The sequence below is a fragment of the Anser brachyrhynchus genome, assembly GCF_964034855.1.
Source record: "Anser brachyrhynchus genome assembly, chromosome: 2".
In the NCBI taxonomy this organism is placed as follows: domain Eukaryota; kingdom Metazoa; phylum Chordata; class Aves; order Anseriformes; family Anatidae; genus Anser; species Anser brachyrhynchus.
In genome coordinates, this window is record NC_137695.1 from 13,328,869 (window position 1) to 13,352,918 (window position 24,050).

The window sequence follows — 24,050 nt, forward strand, 5'->3', positions numbered from 1 at the left end:
CCAACAAGGTGTAACAAAATGTTACGTACAGATAGGAAGGGGTGGCTGTTATCCCAGGGGTTTATGCTATAAATAGATAAGCAGGATGACAAGGTGAGTCACAGAAGTACCATGTGCATTCCGTGAGATCAAAGAGGCAGCTTGTGGTTCAAGTGAGGAATGAACATGAATGTCAGAAGTCCAAACAGTGAATTGTCCAAAAAATGTTCTCCCTGATAGAAGGACCGTAACTGCAGGCTGAACCGTTTCATGAGCTCTGGGGAGAGTCCCCCTGCATTCAGATTATTGCAGTTTGGAGCTTCCTCTGAGTGCTACAATGTGAAGGCCTAATGCAGATGGACAGAGCAGGCCTTTGTGCCAACTCTGGACTGAAACAGGGAGATTTCAGATTTGAAAAAGAAAATTACTTGCAGGAGAATTTCCTCATTCTTTGGACCATTGGAGTAAGAGTTATTCCTGATTTCTTTGCAGGAAATACGACTGAGCTAAAGCTGAGGCTGTGGCTAATCTGGAAGTAAACAGGTGGTGTGGGGAGAAGAGTGTGAGGTAAAGCAAGCCTTTCTGGGTTTGAAAATATCCACTCACTCCAAATGAAGGGAAAGATATTTAATGTTGGCACCTCTTACCAAAACTACTGCAATTTATATGTATACAGCATAATTATAAAACCTCAAAATCCCAGGATTTCATTTTAAGAGGCAACAAATGGAGCTGCCCCCTTCTCTCTCATTCTCTACCAAAAAACACCCCCACAAAATCTCACAAACCTTGCCCCACGGGCTCAATATTACACTAAGCATTGCAAATGTATAAATAACTTCTAGAGAAATGAGTTCTTAGGAAATTCGAACTCTTCATTGAGACTGTTGTGCTTCCCACGATTCAGGATTCAACTTTGGGAGAAAAATAATTAGGGATATAAAGGATGGGAAAAACACAGGCCTGCATACAACTACAGTGTGATTAGCTTCACTACTATATGGATGCACAAACCACTGAACATATGTATACCGATGTACTGGGTCTGGCTGGGATGGAGTTATCATTCCCTGCAGCAGCAGCCCATACAGTGCTGTGCTCTGCACCTGTAGCTAGAGCAGCATTGGTATCACACCAGTGTTGTGTCTATCGCTGAGCAGTGCTGGCACAGCGTCAGGACTACCTCCAAAACCCCCAGAGCTGGGCGTGGGCAAGAGGTGGGGAGGGAACATCACCAGGGCAGCTGACCTAAACAGCCAAAGGAATTTTCCATAGCGTGTGGTGTCACACTCAGATATAAAAGGTGGGAAAGGAGAAGAAGAAGAGAGGGGAGGCTCCCATTATGAAGATGTCTGTCCTCCCAAAGAACCACTACATGTATTGAGGCCCTGCTTCCCAGGACATGGAGAAGCATTGCTCATTGATGAGAAGTAGGGAATTTTTTTCTTCTTTCTGTGCTTCAATATGTCCTTTGTTTGTTTTTTCCCTCTTCCTTTTCCCTTTAATTAAATTATCCTTATCTCAGCCTGGGAACATATTTTTTTTTTTCCTTTCCAGCATACTTTCTTCCCCCCTCCCACTCCACCTTCCTGCCCCCCTTCTTTCAAGGAGAGGGAGTGAAAGAGCAATTGTGGCGGAGTTTGGCTGAGGTTTACCCAGCAGTGAAAAACCACCACAGCCAAATGGGGAGAGAGGGGAATCTTAGATACATTCTTCTCATCCTGTAAATCCATCCCTTCAGCATGGACTGTTTTCCAGGAGCTCAAGGCCTTCTGGAAACTGGCGTGATTGGAGATGGCTTTCTGCCATGGCTGCTGGTGCTCACCTTGGACAATATTTCTAGATTTGTCCAAGAGGGTGGAAGCAGGAGTTCCTCTGCCAGTGCTCTGAGACAGTGAACATCAGCCAGCTGCCATCTGGGACCCATATGCCCCAAAGTCCCTATGCTGACACATCCTCTGTATCAGGAGTCTCCAGGTATGGCTGTCTCTCTCTCAATTCTGCGTTGGAAGTCACTGCCCCAGCAGCAAGCTTGGATAGGCACAGACACATCCCCGTGTCTTGACCAGTCCAGCACATATTTCTAGATCTTAGTATGCCTCCTTTCAGTGAGGTTGAAGCTGAACTGTGAAATGGAGCAGCTGATGCAAGAGCACATCTGCTGAGACAGATGTAGGGGCAGTAATCTCTGGTAGAAGTGTAAAGCAGACAGCTGGTGGCAGTAAAGTTTGAAGAGGCCACAACTAGATTCACCCAAGAAAGACTGTCAAAATCCTAATTAGTTCACTCACAATGAACTAGCGCAGCAATAAGGCTTCTGCATCACAGCTGATTCTGGCTGCACCCATCTGTGTAAACACACTATAAATCTCTCTTTGATTTTTCCCCCATCTGTGAAATGGGAGCCGATCACATTTTTTTGAGTATTTTCTCCCTCTGCAATTTTAGCTCTTCAGGACTGGGCTCTCACTTATTGTAGCCTTGCTCATTACTATAACAGTGGGAGAGATACTTAATAGCTGTCATAGCTGAGTATTCTCATTGAATTCAAAGGCAAAACTGACATTGACTTTAATGGGAACCAGAAAGGACATTCAGAAAACCAAGAACTACTCCATTTATTAGAATTATGTGAATTGTTAATATGATAATGATTCAAAGGGCTGTAAGATCGGGACATATTTCAAAGGTGCAGCTTTACCCAAGCCTAATCTCTGGATGTTTACAGATGTCTTATGTGCTTATGAAAATCCAAGCAGTTCTCATATTCGTGGGATAGAAGTATATATATAGCATAGCCTGCACTTTAAAGAAATCATAGCTTGCAGAGTCTTATGAACATTAACCCTTGACCCCTTTCTCATGATCCCTCCCACTTTTTTTCTCTCTCTATCCTCAGAAGTCGAAGATAAGTAGTGAAAAATGATAAAAGCACAGAATGAAAGCTGAAAATGAACATCAGAGTTGTGCTGGATTTCTACAAAGCTGCTGCTATTTGACATAGGGCTAGGGCAAGGTTTGACGATGAGGAAAAAGGATCACAGGAAAGAAGATGCCAAAAGAGAGTGTGGGATGCAAAGGGAACATGGTTTCAATAAGTTTTTGGTGCGGACACTGGTTTGGGGGAGCCTGGTCTGAAGCTCAGCATAGGAATTTTGTTTAGGTTGATGCTTAAATTTATCCGTTAGAGAAAGATAGAGGCATGAGCTCCCCTTGGAATGGTAGTGAAAAGTGGTCTACCAAAGCAAACTGATAAAACAGCAGGACAATTTGTCCATGAGATCTTTTTGGTCTCAGACATAGTTTCATTGTCTTTTCTGAAGCTCAGGTTGATGTTAGGTTTAGTTTCTAAGTTAGCGTTGAGAGAGAAAAACGTTTTAGAGCTCCACTTGGAAGGAGATGGCAAACAAATTCTTGAAAAGAAAGTGTAGGCTGTAAAGACTGAAAGACTTGTCCTAAAAACTTTTTTGATGTGGGCAATGACCATATGACCTCGTACAAGGCTCACCTTATATTTATATTTAATATTAGAATTACAGTTGAAAGAAAGAGAGAGCTTGTAGCTATAGTTGTAGTGGGGCTGAAAAGAGGTTTCAAAGAGAAAGAATAGGCTGCCAAGATCTTGTTAGGAAAAAAAAGAAAAAAAAAAATCTGGACACTGGTTTAGGGACCCAGTCTAATATTTAGCTTTACGACTGAGTATGTGTTTGGGTGGAGGAAAAAGAAAACTGAGAAATCTAGTCATAGTTAGGACTGGATAGGGGCTGCCAAAAAAAAAAAAAAAAAAAAAAGGCAGAATGCAAAGAAAACTGATCTGTGAGAGATCTTTTGGGAAGTCACTGCCTGGGATTCTTTGTGTAAGGCTAAGCCTCTAGCTAAGATTGCTCCTAGATTTGAGAGAAAGAGATCCTGCAGCTCTAGCTGGAGTGTCCCTTCAAAGTGACTGCCAAAGGAAAGCACAAGCTGCAAAGAGAACTAGTTTTCAAGAAATTCCTACTTAGGTGTATTGTTAGAGTGAGGGTTAGGGCTGATGAAAAGAGGAGCCTGGAAGGGGACTAGAAAGCAGATGGCAGAGGGAAGGGTGGGGTACAGTGCTTGTTTGCAAGAACGTTTTGGTGTGGCCACCACCTTGGAGCCAGGTCCAAGGCTCAACCTAAGGTGATCTGACATCTCCGGGTGGTTGGGGGTTGGAAAGGTTTGCCAAAGAGAGGCTGTGGTGCAAAGAGAATTTAACTGTGCAAACTTTTTCATCATGACACTGGCTGGGACCCTTGCTTTAGGCTCAGCTTATGATTAAAGTTGTGGTTAGGTTAGAGAAAGAAGTCTATCACACACTGAAGAAGCAAGAATAATTGCTTTACAGAAACTAACTTTTCATTTTAAATTTGAGAAAAATAATTACATTGACGTAATATTTTAATAGATCAAAAATTACATTAAAATATATGGAAAATGTGCATTTATTACTAACATTATTGATCTTCTAGACCACTGGATGCTATTTTCCATCCTACAACTCAATACCCGAATTATTTTGCAGAGAATTGAACTTAGAATAAACATTTAAGTATTTTTTTTCTCTCTCCCCCTTCTTTCTTTTTTCTTTTCTTTTTTTTTTTTCTGAAAGAGTTACTGTTCTAAAGCAGAAATTAATAATAATAATAATAAAAATCATAGTTCCTCATGTCAATTAGTGAAAAAAAATGAGAGTTTGGGGCAATATTCTGTTGCTATTTCCCATGAAATGAAGAAAAACAGTAATTCTTGGCCCAATTCAGCAAGGAGGAGAGCTCTGGAACCCACTGTCATTTGTGGGTTACTTAAAAATAAATTGTATATGTTTGTTTTTTTTTTAAAGAGCTGTGTAAAGATGAGTGGTAGGAAATCCAAAAATAATCCATACTGCTTTAATATAAATTAATCAAAGAAGTCTAGGCTTGCTTACATTCATGACTCAGCCTGTATTTTTGCCCTTGTGTAGCATCAGAGAACCTAAAAAATCACACTCTTAACACCCTTTGAGGTAGATAGGCATTTCATTCCTTTTATAAAAGAAAGCAGAAGCTAGGAGGAAGCCAAGATACTTGTGGTTAGAAAGCTTCAAAGCACATGCTTCCAATCAAGTTTTTAATTCCAAACCTTTCTTAGATGTGGCATGGTACTTTAAGCTACTCATTTCACTGTTTGCATTTACAGTTTTCCTTCTGGAAGATTAGACAACCTTAATAACAGCCCATTGGTATTATGAAACAGAGTTATTATGTGAAGAACCGTAGGCAGCACCAGGGCAGTGAGTTGGTGATGGAAGTAGAGATGAACACAATGCTAGGGAATACTCTTAGTATTTTTATTGCTGGACTATTTTCACACAACAGGTTTAGACTCCATTATGACAGGAAGCCATAGGGATATTTCTGAAGACGTGGTCTCTTTTTAAACAAACCTACATTTTCAGGACACTTTACCTGAAATTAATATCTGCTCCTTATTTCTTGGCTGTACCTTTTTCCTACTCTGAATGCAGCATTGAGTTCATGCTACAGTTCAGCTCATTTCAGGACACGCAGGGTGAAACACCCGCAGGGTGAAAGGGTTGGTTCACTGCAATGTGCCCAAAGTTTCTTTGTTGCATTGCAGTGCAACTATCATTGGGCTGGCAAGTCACCTTCCTGGAGGGGTGCTGATGGGTGTTAGGTGCCATGCAAGCCAATAAGATATACAAACTGTCTAAGCTAAGGTCCTCTCAAAAGGCCATCCTGAACTAAGGGTGAAGAAGGTTTTCTTCCCTAAACACTGTTCATTTTTCAGGATGTTGGGCCATCTGCATGAATATGTAATGCTTCTGCAACATCACTGATGACAGTAACTTCAGCTGTCCTAGCAGTCCCCAGTCTTATTTACTCCAGGATGTTGCAGCAATTGTGAACATGCCATGCAAGCACTGACAAAGATCCTTTTTTACTCAGTACAGTCCAACGTGAAAACTGATCATCCAATCAGTTCCAATCAGATAATTAATTTTGTGCTGCAATGCCTGTATTCTGAGGCAGAATTAAAGTTAGCATGACTCTTATTTGGTTCTAATCACTATGTTTACTCTGTAATATTTATTTATATTCATATCATTTATACATTATTTTACTTGTACAGACAGCTATTTTACTGTCAAGGACCTCATCACAAGGAGATATAAATCCATGCTACTGGCCCCTGGGAAAACTGGTAAATTAAACCATGTGTGCACAGACTTTAAAACGCTGAAATCTATTATACCTTCCCTTTCCACTGATAAATGACAATGGGTTTTACTTGCTGAATACTTACTTATGAAAGACCACTGTTTATTAATACCACCCTGTATAAATATTAACATAGGAAACCAATACAAAGAATATGTGAAGGGTCATCTTTAAATTGAGAAAAGTCAGGCTATTCAGCACAAATGTCCATGCTTCATTCTGTCCGGAGACTTAAGCAGCCTCATCACCATAGTATCTGGAAGGTGCACACGAGTGTGACATGATTAGCATCTTTCATGTGTAGGTCTTTCTATTTGTTCTGCACTCTCAGGGGAAAACTGCAAGGATTTTTTTTTAAATATATGATACTTACACTGTACTGTATGTTTATAACAGCAAAGGCAAGGTCAAAGATATGTACTTTACTCCCATCTTTCAGTCAACTCATTTTAAAAGATATGAACACAGAGAGCAGTGTTATCTGTGCCAAATATATATGCTCAGATACTTTGGCATATTTCTTTAATTGTTCCTATTAAGGATATGAACAAGGACTGAACAGAAAGTAGTTCAAATGTCTTTTATTTCTTAGAATGCTGAATATGGCTGCTCTTTTCCCATTTCATCTTTTCATGGTACTTAAAAGAATAGTAAAGATTTCTGTGGAAAGAAATAAACGTTTCCCCAGTCTATGGGTCATTGGTATAACAAATGTAATGGTTCCCACATAGCCATTATAGGCTGTTGTGTCAATGCATATTATTAGGCACCTTTTGTCTGTGAGTTATAGACATGATAGATTGCAATAGCTCTTTTGAACATTTTCTCACATAAAGCAAAACCAGCAAAATTGCCTCAGGTCTCCTTTAGAGGAGGCACTAAACATAGAACTCTCCCGTTCCTTTCAGTTTTGTATGAAATTAAAGATTTGATGACAGTTGTTAAATGCATTTGAGGGTGACCCTGTCACCTTGGACCACGTTTTTCCCTTCTATGTGTCTCTCCTTGCCCCACAAGAAGAGACCAAACCTTTGCTGTTGGAGCAAGGCTGTCCTTGGCTGTTTCCATGACTACTCCCTCAGCTGAGGAAAGGATGCAGGGACAGACGCCAGGATTTAAGGAAATAAATATGCACCCACCTTCATTCACTCCCTGCTGAAGTGTTGCTGCCTGGTGTGAAGGACACCCCCAAGCTCACAGAGCAAATGCAGTTACAAGATGTCCTCCCTCCCTTTCCCCAACTCACCAGCTACAGACAGCTAAGAGCTTTTAATTTTTTCTATTCCTACTTTAATAAAAAAAAGCCATTCTTTTTCAGGCAGGGGATATTTATTTTTGATCCTTACTATTCTTTGTCAGGGAAGCTATTTTGCAGTGGGTGAAAAACAACATTTGCAGAAGATCTTGCAGAAGATCCTCAGCACCAGGTACTACAAGCTGAGAACACCGTAGTCATGGTAGTTTGTAAAAGGTGACTTTGTGACTAAAATGCTTTAACCACCACTTGTGACCTATCCAGATCCCAGCACAGAGGGCATCAGCTCTTCCAGCTAAGGAGAGAAGCCACAGAGAATGAACAGACCTTGGTCTGCATTGTCATCTAGATCTTAGGACAAGTCTCCTTGGTCCTTCTTATTCAGCTCTGTCTCTGTCCTGGTTTTCCTCACAGTGTGGCTTTTCCTTGATGTTAGAGGCAGTGGTGATGCCACAAAGGTTACCAAGCACCTTGGTCCACACAGCAAGGAGAAAATATGGAGATTTGTGTATGGACAGAGTGTGATATACTTAATGTATTTTTAACAATTATTAGGGAGTGCTTGGATAGCACTCTAGAGAATAGTGTTATCTGATATTTTGGGCAGCCTGAGGAACTAAAGGAAAATATCTTTATGGGCTTTTGTTGCTCATTTCAATTACCTGAAGAATTTTACACTGGGATTTTCCAAATACCAGATGAACACGAAGCATCTGTCTCCTTTCCTCTCTTCTCATGTCCCTGCTAATGTGAATTGGCCTTTTGCTGTGCACTCTCTTGTGTTGCTTGTTTTCTGAGATAAGTAGTCCAAACCTGAATACCTGAATAATATTAGTATCACCAATTTATGTAAGGACATATTTTCCTTATTATCATATTTTTCCTTTTTCAGGCAGGCTAACATTGTACTTTCCTGTTTCTGATATGAAATGAGTAGACATCTTCATTGAGCTCTCTGAAGAGACTCAATTATTTTTCCTGAAAGGGCATGACTAATTCAAAGCCAGTTACTGTGCTTAAATCACTAAAAAGACTTCTCTCATGGTACATTACTGTTTACCTTGCTTTTGACTGGACTTTGATTTTTCTCTAGCATAAATGGAAAGCCAGGCTTCAAAAGAGAAACTGGAGAAACAATGGTCAAGAGATGAGTGATAAGTGGTTACATCACTCTCACTGTCTACCATGCAAATCCTACGTCTAAACCACTCAGAAGCGGAAGGAGGTGGGGAGGAGAAAGCACTGACAATTCATGAAGTAGAGAGTAAGTTCAGTGGATCAGACACCCTCCCACATGTCCTGTTTTCTACACTCTTTGGGTTGCTAGCAGTCTTTCTCTTCCAGAAATGGCAGTGGTAACTTATCCCTGATGACATTTCACAGTGCACACTTTCACGCTGCTTTCCCCTCTTCACTATAAAAAGCTCCCTGTAAATTTATGCAAAGCCATTATCATTCACTGGGTCTTAAAACTGAAAGGGATCTCCCTGCAGGTCATCAAATCCAGGCTCCTTTCAGCTTTGGCATATTACACGCTGCCTTTCATAAGCTGCTTAAACTCCAGAATGTGGAGTACACGTTAAGGAGCTGGTGTGCTCTGGGCAATACCTGTGCTGTGTGTACTGTGCTGGACAGAGGTTTCCATGCCTGTATCAAATAGCAGGTTGTTCTGGCACTTTGATATGGGTGACTTTGGGGATCTGTTCTCCAGGTAAACCAGTAGCAGAGCTAGAAACTTGTATTTCTGAGCCACAGTACAGTTCTTTGCCTAGGATTACACAGTAAAACATAGTCTTGACCTCTAGCAAAAAGTATGAGATAAAAAATAGTAATTCTATGTCCTACATTTCAAGGAGTGCAGCACTTAGGGAGTGAAGAGGAGAGTAGTGGCTTATGTTACCACTGTGTTTTTGGGGCATTATGGATATTTTCTGACTGAAATCTTCTCTGGCTTCATGCTCTCCAAACAGCACAGAAATGAAGGGACAGGTCTGTGCCACTATAGCCCTGGTCTCTTGCCAAAGAAGGCATCTGTGATTTTTCTGCGTCTTTTTCCAAGCAGGGACAGGTGGAGGTGAGTGACTGACTGAAATCAGAGTTCCCTAACATTTAAAAAGGTCAGGGGGAGAGAGAAGGAAGGATAAAATAAGGAGAGGAAATAAGAATAATTAATGCCTGATGCAGTTCCCTTTCCAAAGATCAGGCAGCAAGGGCAGTTATGACAGCTGTAACATTTCTATTTCCTTCTGCTCTGAGTAGTGCCACTGGGGCAAGTGAAGGACAGCAGTGGTCCTGGAAACACTGCAGCATGTAAATTCAGTTAGCATGACTGCAAGAAAAAAACAGCAGAGAGCTACAAGGGCAATGAGTGAGATGTCACAGGCAGCCAGCACAGACACAAAGAAGCAGTAGATTTTTGTGCATGATATTTTCGAGCTGGCATTTCCAGTCACATTTCCCCTGTGAATAAAGTGGTAAGATGTGCTGAGAAGCAACAGACTGCAAGAAGGATGCAAAGAGCAACCTGTCGACTATGCAAGGACTGAAAAGCAAACTTGCAGACTCCTGCCACCACCTTTCCCATTGCTAAACAGCATTGTAAGTCTGTCATTGAAAATGCCCTTTCCCTTTTCCCCACTCATGCTCACCAGCTCAAAAGGAAGAAAATGGATGCTTTGGGCAGAGGTGTAACCTTAGTGAGGGCATAAAAAAGCAGAAGTGGATTGACTCGCTCTGACTTAGCTAACTTTCTCTCATGCTTATGTCCAGCATAACTCTCAGTTCCTTTTACAGAGAGTGGATAAGAGTAGTCCCCCAAGACAAAGCAAGTAAATACCCCCTACACAAACCCATTTCTCTCAAATAACTGAGAAGAAAGCCTGCAAAGATTATCTCAGACTTTCACATTCAATTTTGAAATGTTTGGCACTTCAGGGAGATGAATCTGACCCTATAAACAAAAAATGCGGAAGCCATCCCACTCCTTGGATTACCACAGCTGAAACACAGCTCAGCTCCTTTGCTGTGTTACCAATGCCACCTACAATGACCAGTAAGTTGTGAAAAGAATATGAAGACAAACAGAAAAGTCATATGTCAGGCCAGCTGAACCTTATCATTGAAGTAACCACAGGGTACAAGAAGTTCCAAAAAAAAAAAAAAAAAGGGCAAGAAAAAAAAAGAGGAAGAATTCATATGTGCATCAAAGAAAGAAAGAAGGCAGGAAAGAAAGAAAGCAGGAAAGCAGGAAAGCGGGAAAGTGGGAAAGCAAGAATGAAGGAAGGAATTATGTTTTAATACAGGTACCCATCCTCTCTCTACATTTCAAATCCTGTTCTCTGCAGCATATTGACTTGTGTGTTCACTTACACTCAAGCCAAGGGAGATCCCATATGAGGACTTGAGAAATTTAGATTCAATCCCAGTCTCTAAAACATGTTTGCTGGGTGCTGTTGAACAAGCTGGATGATCTTGTCTCCATACCTCAGTTTCTGTCTCAGAAATAGTAAAGTGTCTTTTGATATAAACATTATAAACATTTTGAGTATTGCTTGCATATTTCCATAGTGATAGCATTCTGCATCCTGTACATATTCATTTTGCATAATAAATAAGTAGTCATTATTGCTCAAAAGTTCCTAAAAGACATTACTTATTGTGAAATAATTTAATGGCCTAAAATAACAAGAAAGTGGTCTCTGATCTCTGCATCAGTCATAACCATATCTTTGCCTTGTATCTGCTTTAACAAAAGTATCTTCAGATTTTTTTATGAACACTTTGAGCACTTTGAACACTTCTATGAACACTTCGTTGTAAAACACTGAAGAAAGGAAAATAAGTATGAAGTCAACGTGCTTTTGTTCTCAAGAAAGTAGTTGAAACAACTCAAACAAAAGTATACCTGCTTTGCTTCCTTAAAGTAAAGCACTCAAGGAGGTGAACAAAGACAAAGATGAGCAATGATTCCCTTCCTCTCAAGTTCTCACTGTAGCAGCTGAAATTCCATGAATCAGCCCATCAATCACTGCAGAGCAGACAATACAGTCACCCCAAATGCCAACATCCGGCATCCATGCAACGACAGCAAAAGGCAAAAATCCAAGCCAAGCACATAAGCAGACCAAGAAGTAAAACAGAGCTTGGCCTTGGGATTACATATCAACCCTCAAAAACCTCAAATTGAGGAGAAAATAATAATAATGATAATAAAGAGCAGGGAATAGGCAGCAACATCCAAGCTGGAAATTCCACATCTGATGCAACAACCGTCAGTGTTACAATGCAGCTCAGCTCAAATCCCCAACATGAAGATATTCACCAATGACAAAGGCTGTGGATTGCTTAGATCAGAAGACTGGTTTCTTACCTCTTTCCTATAAATTATGCAGTGTATAAGATCATCCTGGTTATGGTCTGAAATTCCCAGGAGCTGCTGTATATTATATAAATAGAAAGCCTGATAGATCTCCAGGATCAACGACTGACCGTGCAGAAGTTACCTGTGTCACAGCAACACTTCATATGGGCTTGATACTTGATACTACGTTTTAGAACCAAGTGGTGCAGCAGGAAGAACACAAACACATAATGGGGAAAAAAATACTTTGTAAGCTAAGGGCTCTTTTACCTCATATTAGATCTCTCCTGAGCTAGCAGAACATTCCCATAGGAAGCAATATTTGGAGGCAAGGTTCCAGTAGATAACCACTGAATGGGAAAAAGCATCTGCAGGTCATTTCTTCAGGCTACTGTTAGCTGCCTGTGCTCACAAGGATGATGCAGCACCAAGGGTTCAAAAAGGGAGAAAAAGGAATTACAGGTGATCTGCTAAAAGGTTGCCAAAGAAGTTGCAGGGGGTGTGTAGGGGTCTGATGAATACTCAGAGAGCAGCAGAAAAACTTAATTATAGGTTTTCCTGCACTGTAGGGTTAGGAAGATGTGCTTTCTGCTGGGGTATTGATGCTCATCCAAATTGAGCTTAGACACTGCCAGTAAACAGAGAATTAGTGTTAATTTATTCAAAAAGGGAGGATAAACAGGCCTGAAGGCTATAGACCCTTTCCTTCATGGAGGGTTCACTGAGAGGATATAGCAAAGGTAACTGGGTGTGATAGTGAAGTAAAAAGCAGATTATCCTCCTTGTGAGAAGGGGATAATTAAAATTCCCTAAAACTGGAATATGTGTGATGCAGTAAAGTATCAGGGATTTTAAGGACCAGTGTCTCTGGTCTGATATTAAATTAGCTCAAATTAGATAATGGCTGCTTACCTTAACATAATATTAAGCCCATAGAAATAATAGAGCTTTAATTAGGTTCATTCTTGTAAACAGCTGCATTAAAGTTAACATAGGGAGCGCTGTATTCTTTCCTGGTAAAACCAACAAGCCATAAATTTGTCACTTGAGTTCTAAGCACATGCACAAGTATTCGAAGAAGAAAATCTCAGCAGCTTGTTATCATAAAGTTGCTGTAGCATGGAGCAAATGAAGGAGAGTTATCTGAGATTTATTTTCAGGGCCACACATTCTTCTCCAAATCCTCAAATCTGTTGGATTTCTTATCCACAAGCTACCTCACTCACGTACACATTTGGAAGAAAGACTTACCCCTTGACTGCATGCTCACCTTACTCAATACTTAACAGATCTTGTTAGTTAATAAAATATTTACATCATATATATCCTACAGTATCGTTACACATTCAGTGCTGTCAAATATTAACTTGTCAAATACCCTAGAAGATGTATACTAGCCTCACTGATGTCTTTCAAGGACACTTACTGCTATAACTTCATTATCTACTTTACAAACCTTTCCACCACAACTCATTAATTCATTACGAGGTTAACTGTTCTTGTTACTTCATTAACTGAAACAACACAATTTTTCTTGTACTTTAATAGAAGATTTAATTTAATAGTTTAATACAATTTATTTCACTCATATTCCCAGAGATAAATACTCCTATATCTGTCACCAATCTAAAATATTTTCAGAAAAGCTGATCCAAATTGCTTTCGATTTCTATTTCTCTTTGTTGTAAGAGGCTTTACCATAAGCAACAAATATGTTAGTACAGTCAGTATAGAAATAACAGGTGATGTACAACAGTCTGTGTGGGAAAATGTTAGAGGGGAAATGGGATTAGAGAAATCTGGCTCTGCTACATGGTGTCTTGTTGCTAGATTTATCAGAGGTTTTAGAGAGAGGTTACCTTTATTTCACTGCAAGAAAATATTAAGGCAAGACTTTCTTTGTGTTTGTAATATGAGATACTCTGCTGGTACTCTTCACTTTATAGACAATATAAACCTGAAGATATCTGAAATCAACAAAATTTCATGTGCGGTGAACAGAAATAATATCATATGAAGTTCTTGATTTTCTGCCCAGAGTTCTTCAGGTATGTGGTAACCCTAGGAATCAACATCAGCAATAAAAGTTGATGACGTAAAGCTCATGGGAATATATCCTCTATTGCTGTAAGCTGGCAAAGTTCCATTTAAAGCACTACAACAAGAGAAAAGATGACCCAGGGAGTAGCAGTAACATACAATAACCCTCTCCAAGGATTCCTAGAAAAAGATTTCTATTAAAAGAATTCACAAAATAAAAAGCAAGGTTTCATTCCAACCTCAGAAAAAAAGTCTGAAAAATGAAAACCCTCTTGAAGTTAATGCTGCAGAGAACATATTTGATCTTTGTGGCCAAGGTGGACTTGACCTGTGCATTTATGGCCTAAGAGGGGGAAATTTAAAACTGAAGTGGGGAGAATGGCAATCAGAGTGCATTTCTGGGGGCTATTAGTACATTCCCCTGGCAGCTTCTACCAGTGCTGTCTGTGGGGACCTTGGGGCAGCTTAAATGCTCTCCCCACTCCTGTTCAAAGGATTGCTTTTAAAAGTACTCTCTAAGCTGGTAATTTATACTGTAAAGAGGGATTCAAGGCCAAAAATGCATCCACAGAATAAGAGCTTGAAGCAATAATGTTATCTGACCCCTTGGTTGCCACCATTAGATACTGTTGTTTAATGCACAGTGAGTGTTTTATTTTGGGCTACTTTAGCATTCAGCAAAGAACATTTACAATGGTTATTAACCCCATGTTCTACACTTCAACTGCAGTAAATATTTTTTCTAGATATTATATAATATTAATGATATATTGTGGATGTAAACTTTTTTCCTTGGAGCTGACCTCTTGCTTGAATAAACAAGTGGTTGGAGGTTATTTGTATGTGCTGTTCCAAGATCATCTTCCTCTTCTAATTCTGTGCGAAAGATTGTTTCCTCTCCTCCAGTGAAGGGTATTAGGGAGCAGATAATTTAGATTCAAGGTCAGTTTCCTTCAAAGCAAGTAGCCTGAACTATTACAAGTAATCCTATGACATGCAAGGGAATTGCCCAATATGAGTAAGATTGCAAAATCAGGTCATGCCTGAACTGATGATGTTGAGAAACTGGAGGTACTTCCTTCCCTTAAATGACCTTGTGGGATGTTACATGCCCAACCTTAGCCAAGAATGCAACTGGGGAACTAGCATCAATTTTCAAAACTAGGCTCCCACTTAATGGTGCAGACTGCGGAAAATACCACTACTTGCAGGCAGGATTAATTATTCTAAACAAAGGAACTGTCTAGTTACTGTTCATGCCAAACAACATGACATACTCACCTGTGAATTTTCCCAGCCCAGGAAAACCACGGTGGTTAAGGTAACTCTTTGTTGCATTGCATGAGAATATAAAAATGAGTCATGGAGAAAACCTACAGAGAACTTCAATTGAAAAACTAAAGTCACAGTACATTCTGTGTATGGTGATACATTAAATATGACACAAACTTTATTAGAACCCAGTATGACCTAAGGGCTGTAATCTCAGTTTGGGTGCACTGTTTGAGCTGTGCTGAGTATGCATCAGTCCTTTAAGGTTTGCAGAATTCGTCTTAATTAAAACAAGATATTTTTATAAGACAGTCTCAGCTGCCCGTCATATTGCTCTAAACAACAGCACTCCATCAGATCTGTAGACTTTGGGCACAGACAACAAATAACAGGACAGTTTGCATGCCTGATTTCTCAAATTGTAACCTTAAAAAGGAATTTTCTAATCTAGCTGTGAAACCTGCTGGATTGCACTTGTTCTCTTTTCCTGCCCCATCTCAGTGCTCCATATTTTGTCGTATCTGCAGGTTTTGTGCAGTGACAGTTTCCAGTAAGGGTAGCTCTGTCCTGTCCAGTAGAGCTCCATGTAACGATGACCACAGGTAGAAATGGATCATCATCAGCATAAGCTGTCTCTGTGATTCTTAGACTGAGCTGCTTAGCTTTGTTTCTAGAACTTAAATATTTCTTGGTAGCTTAATACTGTGCAAAAAGGCTAATTCAGAAATCTCTCACATGGCACGACAAATAGACACAGCTGGAAAGGTGAGGTACTGTATGCCTCTCCCAAACCAGAGAGAAGTTCATCCTAAGCTACCAGAACCACTTTACCTGGATTTTCCTCACACACCTGAAGCCAGATTATTAATAAGCCTAGTGCGTCTCTCCAGTGGCAAAGAACTTGTAGCCTAATTGTAATGTCTCCTTGTATACAGTCTGAAATGTTGAAGTGGTGAAAGAATTATGTTTCTTTGTGTGTATTTTGCAGTGCTGAGGAATTGCACTTTGCAACCAAATTGGAGCTGTGCTGTGCACAAGCTGCCAGTGCACACCCCCAAGCAAGACAGCAAGGCTTGAAAGCAGCCTTGGATCAAGACAGTGACTATCACGCACTTTCTGCATTACTGGCCTGAGGCTTGCATAGAGAACAGGTCCTCGTTGTGGTGAGATCAGGGCTTCTCCCTTTATTATTTAGAATCCAGTCCAACAGTTCCTCCGCCATACAATTCCCATGTCTCTCCATGGCTGCTCGTTGCATTAATTGGCCCCAATCCCTCCCTATTCAAAACTTCCATCCTATTAAGACAGAGGCTTAATGTTTTCTTGCTAAAGTCCTGATTTTGCAACCTCTTTACATGTGGCATTCCCACCAAATTTGATGCAGATAAACCTGCACTGTCTAGTCTTTTCTCAGGCTTTGCACAAAGCATAGCTAAATATAGAAAACAGATTCAGAGAGGAAATGGTCTTTTTTTTTTTTTTTTCATTAAGAGTCACCACATGTCCACAGTAACAGTGCTGAGTCAGAAAGTTCCTCACAGGTGCAAAAACCATGTGTCATAACAATGGTTTAGTTACTTTAAAAAATCCATGTGGCAGAGGTGTTGTTATAACATTTTTTTCCTGAGACAACCGAGACTGCAAACCTGATTTCCTGATTTTTTTTTTATCATTTTTTTTCGGGGGGGGGGGGGGGGGGGGGGGAGGACAGGGGATGGAAGATGGGGAAAAAAAAAAGAAAGAATGGCATTTTATTAAATTCACCATGACTTAAATCAATAGTATCTCTTTGACAACAGCTGTTTGTTTGTTTGTTTGTTTGAATGAATGAAAGTTGCACACTCTATTTCAGTTATATTCCATTACAGTAGAAGAGCATTTTAGATCTTTTTTCTTTTTAATATCATATCCTATTGTTTCAAGACTACTTCTCCAAATTTGATGACTTTTGAAAGAATAGCATGAAATTATCTTAAAATGAAATACGAGTGTAATTACAAAGTGCTAAGCACTTTCCTAATGCACTTGTTGAATATACTATGCCAGTAGCATAAAATATGTCACAATTGATAAAATTTAGAACATGCTTCAGTAATTTCACTTAACTCTTAAGAGCAGGATAGAATAAAAGAGCTTCTGTGCACCTTTCTCACTGCAGTTATAAATGTTTCATTGTTACTTTGGAAGACTAGATTGATCTTGAGTATTTTAATATTCTTTGCATCAGCAATACTAGAGCAGATAGGGAATTTAGTGAAGTTAAAAATAAATGGTAATATTCTCAACTAGTGTAAATCACCACTGAGATCAATACAATTATGTCACTTTACATCAGATTAAAATCTAAAGAAATAGGTACTAAATCACAGCACTTCCCTGCCTAATTAGCTGCTCTACCTGTGAGCAGACAAGGTCACCATTTCATGGTCTGTGTGATAAACTGGTTGACGTCCCTTTGGCTTTGTTCAGTAATTTGAGAATAGAAGCAAAGCAATGATTTCCCTATAATATCGTGTGAATAAAATAAATAAATAAATAATATAAGCTTTAATTTTCCCTGATGGTAGTAAAGCAGCAAGCAACACAGCAGCTGAGCTGGTGGCGAGAGTTTGTTTTCAGGCCAGAAGCTGTTAATTAAGAGGAGCATTGCCATGGCTCTCCTGTAAGGTGGCTGCAAGAGAACCAACTGCAACGGGGAGCTGCTGATGCTCCTCTCTTGCACATGAACTTTCCTGTGTCCTTAGAAACATAGGAAAGCTTGGTTTTGAAGGGACCTTAAAAATCAATCCAGGTTCAATCCCCCTGCCATGGGCTGGGACACCTCCCACCACACCAGGTTGCCAAAGGCCCCATCCGGCCTGGCCTTGAACACCTCCAGAGACTGGGGCATCCACAGCTTCTCTGGGCAGCCTGTGCCAGGGCCTCACCACCCTCTGAGTGAAGAATTTTCTCTGAAAATCTAATCTAAATCTCCCCTCTTTAAGTTTAAAACCATTCTCCCTTGTCTTCTCATTATCTGTCCAAGCAAAAATTTGCTCTCCATGTTTTTAATAAGCCCCTGTTAAGTATAGAAAAGCTACAATGAGGCCTCCCCAGAGCCTTCTCTTCTCCAGGCTGAACAACCCCAACTCTCTCAGCCTTTCTTCATAGGTGCTCCAGGCCTCTGATCATCCTTGTGGCCCTCCTCTGGATCCACTCTAATAGCTCCACATCCTTCTTGTGCTGGGAGACAAATAGCATGATAGTCATTTCATAACATGACAGTCATTTCAAAGTTCCAGTAGGGTTTAAAATGAGGCCCAATGAGCCAGCTTGCCCTGATGAAGGACATCTTTTCCACGCTATAGATGGTGGTGCCATGTTCTCAGTCTGGCACCAGAATATGAGCACACTGTAAAACCTACATTTATACAGTGAACCTGATCAGAGCAACACCTAGATTGGATTATCAATTATTTCATTTGTGTGCTCTCCGTCATTTTAAAGCAGAATATATTTACAAACAATGCATTTAGCAATGCAATAAATCACAGTATAAATGATCTTTAACATGATTATCAATTCACAAAGTATAATTTTGTCTTCAAGAGTCTAGAAAAAAGGTCTACTGCATACCCACTGTACAGACAGATAAAATAGGATACAAGAAAGAGTGCATCTAAAGACTGTGGAATTCTTTATAAATGTAAATTTTATCAAATGCCATCAGCATCTTGTACATCAGAAAAAGTGCAGAACTGTAGTAAAGTTCACACTAAAAGGGACCTCTGGAAATCATTGAATCCAATTTCCTTCTGAAGGTGGTTCTACCTGCAAAATTAGATCAGGTTGCTCAGGGTATTTTCCAGCTGAGTTTTGCAAGTCTCCAGGGGTGGAGATTCCCTGACTTCTTGGCAACCAGTTCCATTGCTTACCACTCACAGTGAGATTTTTATTTTTTCTTTATATTCATGAAAAATTGCATTCTGCTGCAAAAGACAGAGAGTGAATCAGAAGTGGAATCTAAAGCTAAACATCTCTGGTCCAACCTTTTGAAGCATAGTGTTGGCCCTTAAGTTTCTCCCACTTATTCCAATATTAATCTCAAACATTTAGTTATCCAAATTATTTCTTTCAGAAAAAGATCCAGACTTGATCTGCAGACATCAAAGATTCCCTTGTTTTCCTTGGCAAACTATTTCAACAGCAAATCACCCTCTTTCTTAACATTCTGTGTCTTATTTCCCATTTGAATTTGTCTGGTTCTCTCTACCAACTACTGGTCTCTTTCATTTCACCATCTCTAAATTAAAAAGCCCTTTATTTTTCAGCATTTGCCCATACCCTGTGATGGTATGACTTAGAGGCATATTCTGCAATACAGAAGTGACTGCAATTGCCTTTTAACCATGTGAATATAAAAGGCTTGAGGAAAATGAGTTCTGCAACACAAGTGGTGATTTTTGTCTTCTGCCTTGTTCACCTGTAAGGTGTAAGAAATGATGAGGGGGTTTTGGGTGCTATAATCAAGTTGCTTTTTGGTCTGCTTTTTGTTCAGCTAACCAGACTATCTTCTTTGTGTCTCTCAGGGTAAGGCATTTATCTCTGCATCCTCTCTAATTTTTCAATTGCTATTTTAACATATGGTTGCCAGAACTGTAGAGTATAATTTTTAATACACATCAAGGAAAAACAGTGTCCCTCTTCCCCCTCATTCCTGTTTATCAGCCAAGGATCAAATAAGTTTTCTTGTTTTTCTTTTTCTGTTTCTTTTCCTTAGCACACTATTCCAGAGCTTAAACCAAGATGCTTGCAAGCTGTATGACTATCACTTTTATACAGCCACTGATTTCCACAATATAGTCCTTTACTGTAAATATATGGCCTGCAATCTTTATTCCTAGAAATAAGAAGTTTCATTTTGTGTATTGAAATACATATCTGTGAAAGGCAATTGCTCTCTTCATCTACCTCTTCTTATTTTTTACTATTCTTTCCAATTTTGTACCATTCGTATATATTTTTTGAGCAACAGCTATATATTTACTTGAGATCATCAAGTGAAATGTTAAACAGCACTGGACATAACACAGATACCTGTCAAACATGACTAGAGCATTCAATTATGATTCCCCATAGATGACTATTATTTGAAACCTGCTAGTTAATTAGTGGTTAACTCATTTAAAGCATGATTTATTTGAAATTAGAGTATCTTATGGAACTAAGTCAAAGTATATATCCATGGGCTGAAATTATCATTGAATACCAGGTAGGAACAATCATACTAAAGACTAATAATGAGGAGCTTATAAATATGTATATCTACATTATTATTATTATTTTGGAGCATTTCATTCTGTTGCTGTGAGAGAACTCAGTTCCCTGCTTTACTTGCAGATGATTGACAGTTCAAGGGTCACACATTGGCCTGTTTCTCTTCCTAGAGGAGGAAATCTAATTTTAGTCTGAAAGAGACTTAAAAAGTTCTAGAGCAAGAGGTCATCCAGCTTTATTAACTGCTCTTTGGGCTAAAATCTTTGATGGAAAACTGTGAGTTTGGAAGTGTAAAAAAGGATTCTTGTAAAATGTTGATGCCTACATATATAGCATGTAGGATCTTAAGAGCACCATGAGTCACAGTAGAAAAACTGTGCACTTGTTTTATCACAGAGTCCTTCAGGCAGCAGGAGGAATGGGAGGGATTCTGAACATTTGCTTTTGTGAACACAAAGCATATGGCACCAGAAATACCTCTTTTGTTTCCCTCCTTTCCTTTGCCTTTGCCCTAATTATTGAAGGCAAGGAGGGGATTACTAGAGATTGAAGTATTAAAAGTCAACCCCCAATAGAAAAACATTAAGAAGTAAACAAACAAAAACAACAACAAAACAAAGAAAAGCATACTGGATGTATAGGCAGACCAACTGATATTTTACTCCAGTAAGTGGATTTTGTATTTTTATAGTGTTGCAGTGAATAAACCAGCAATATACATCGTCCCAGAGTAGCAGACATGGACATAGGCATGTACAAAGCTTACTGGAGTTATAGGAAGGATTACCACTGGCTTCAGATGGATTAGGCTTCTTCAATGAGATCTGTAAAATTTCATTGATCTGTACCTGTTACACAGAGGTTCAAAGTCTGGTATCCTGCGTAAACCAAGCCACTGAATTGCACCTACCTGAGTTCTTGACCTAGCTAACATGTCGATTTGAGTTTAGATCCTAAAACTAAACTAACATCTTTCACGAGTATCTTTCTTCATTTTCAGGAGCCTGGTGGTTAAAGGATTCTCTTAAGATAGGGGATGCTTAAGTGCAAATCTTTTTCTGATTTCTGAAATAGAGATTTGGGGGTTAAATAAGCATTGAGAAAATAGCTCTGCAGCCTAGGAAAAAAAAATTCCAGGCTCCTTTTCAATTAATACTTTCTTAATTTATATAGAAAGAACAGTTCCAGTTGGATATTGAATTTCAACACCATTTCAGAATCCTCCAAGGAGAGTGATTGCTTTTCTGAACTGTGGAAAACATTGGTGCAATTCCTTGCCCAGTGGTGGGTTTCAAAGATGTATGGACATGGATCTCACACATACCTAGAGTATCACTTCTGCTGTTTGCAAAAATAGATGAAGCTGACAGATGAATTTAATTCCAAGAGTCATTTGTAGCTGTGAATCTGAAATGGAAGAAGGTGTTTTCCTCTAACCCCATGTTTGTTTAACAACCCTTGATGGCAGAGCAGGAGTCTGAACATTTCTTTGTCATTTCCTACTGCTTAATACTTCACACAAAGCACTGGCTTCTTTGAACCCCATTTTTAGGTGTCTTGTTCTGCCCATAAATTATATAGAGAGGTCTGATTTCACTAGGTAGAAGCCACCTGAAAAATGTTTCAATTCTCTTTAGACTTTATCATTTTTCCCCCTTCAGCCTGTTTCATTTCAACACAAATTCTAAAAAGACCAGAGACTGAGATTCAAATGTAGTACAAATTGATGCACCTACTGGGCTACCCTAGTTCACAGCAGCTGAAAAGAAAGCTCCAATCTGGAAGTGACAGTCCACTATCATATAATCAGACAACATTGCAGGAAAATACTATGAATGAAAGCAGGGCTATGTGTGAATTAAATGTGTAAAGAAAAATAATATATAAAATTAATAAAGTTCACTGTTTTGTTTTGTTTTCTTAAATGAGAATTAGATTCTCAGCGAGTAGCTGAACTGTCAGATTTGGTGATGTGCTGATTGAAACAAAGTGAAGACAGCTCAGATTATTTCCCAGATTCTTTTCCTTTCTTAGCTGTTACATCTTGGGATGGAGATGGAGAATAAGCAGAACTCTCACTGCAAAAGAAGAAAAATCAGTAGCAGCTGAAGAAGATTCCTCACCTACTTTGGAGAGATTTTACTGACCGTCTTTGTCTCGTGTTTTCACATTCTTCTCATGGGAAATAAAAAGGTATACTCTTACAATACTTATGAAAGAGCTTAGAAGCACATTCTTTTACTCTTCTTCCCTGAATTCCAACCTTTAAAATTGACAGTGTCTTACAAGTCCACTTCTGGGAGGAGAAAATATATTTTCCTAAAGGGAAATTTGTCAGTGGCAGGGCCAACTCAGCAGAAGCTGAGTCACTTTTTCATCAAATGAGTCTGGCATCAGGTTAAGGAAAAATAACATGTGGAGACAGAAAGGTATGCAGTATATATTTTTACTCACCCCCTACACTAATCATCCATTGTCTTATATCCTGCCTTCAGTCAGCTGACTCATTTGACCCACCAGTAAAAATAAAATGTTGTGAAACAATTAAGGTGCCACACTGATGACTTGTTTAATACTAACGTGAATCCACAAGCAGGAAACTTTTTTTGTTTGTTTGTTTTAAGTCTTTATTAAGTTTTCCATTTATTTTAAGTCTACTTTTCTTATAAAATAAGTCAGTGACAGCAAGCTATGTAACTTAAAACGCAATGAATATATATATACATGTACGCACACACACGTAGATATGCATACAGGCAGACAAATAGTCTTTACGACTCTGACAATCCAAGAGAGAGATTTTTGAGGAAATGTGGTAGGAACACATATAAGGAAGGTCCCGAACATCTAAAAAGCTGGGTATTTCAGTTTTAGGTGACTGACCTCAGAATTGTGTCCAAACCCCAGCCTACAAAAATGTGTCGCCTGCACTGTGTAGAAGCAGACTTAGGCCCGGCATACAGACACCCAAACCAGCCACCCACAGCTGGCACCCTTGGGTGGTCCTGGCTGCCTCTTCTGCCCCAGCTCCACCTGACTCTCCAGGGCCAGTGGTCTGAGTCCAGAGCTCTTGGGTGCAGGAATGCACCTGCTGGTCCTCAAAGAAAGCCCATTGTGGAGGCTGCTCTGTCATTCTCCATGTGCCCTGAGACTGCTGCAGTGTTTGCACATCGCAGAGGATCTGGGTGGACTATCATTGAGATCAATGCTAAGCTCCCAGATATCTTTCAAGTATAACTCTTTGGCAGCTGTCTCTTCCCCAGCAAGCAATTTAAGCCTGTTTATTATATGCATGGCCTGAGTTCAGTCTTGATGAAGATGGCAGATGTTACACAGACACACAGGATCACATCCTGCTATCATGTCAGTTTTACACAGTTCTGACTCTGCTGACATTGATGGAGATATCCCAAATTTAAACTGGCAGGAGGGGAAAGAACCCATGATACTTCTAAGGAGCTGATGTCCTTAGACACTTGGTTATGTACTCATTTGACATACTACGTATTAGTGTATGTATTCTAATGTTTAGATTTAATACTGAAATTTTAGTTTTAGTTCAGAAAATAAATCTCTCTGCCGTAGCCTATAGGCCTAGCAGCTGTGACTGTCACACAGTATTTTTCCATGTAGGAAATGTAGGTTTCTG

General features: G+C 39.6%; 1 long non-coding RNA gene across 1 annotated transcript; it reads left to right on the top strand.

Moving 5' to 3' along the window:
- Positions 1-1,116: 1,116 nt before the first annotated feature.
- On the top strand, positions 1,117-22,845 carry LOC308188672. The gene is made up of 3 exons (XR_013945686.1): positions 1,117-1,409; positions 1,823-1,956; positions 22,436-22,845. It is a non-coding gene; the product is annotated as an uncharacterized lncRNA (long non-coding RNA).
- The last annotated feature ends 1,205 nt before the right edge of the window (positions 22,846-24,050 follow it).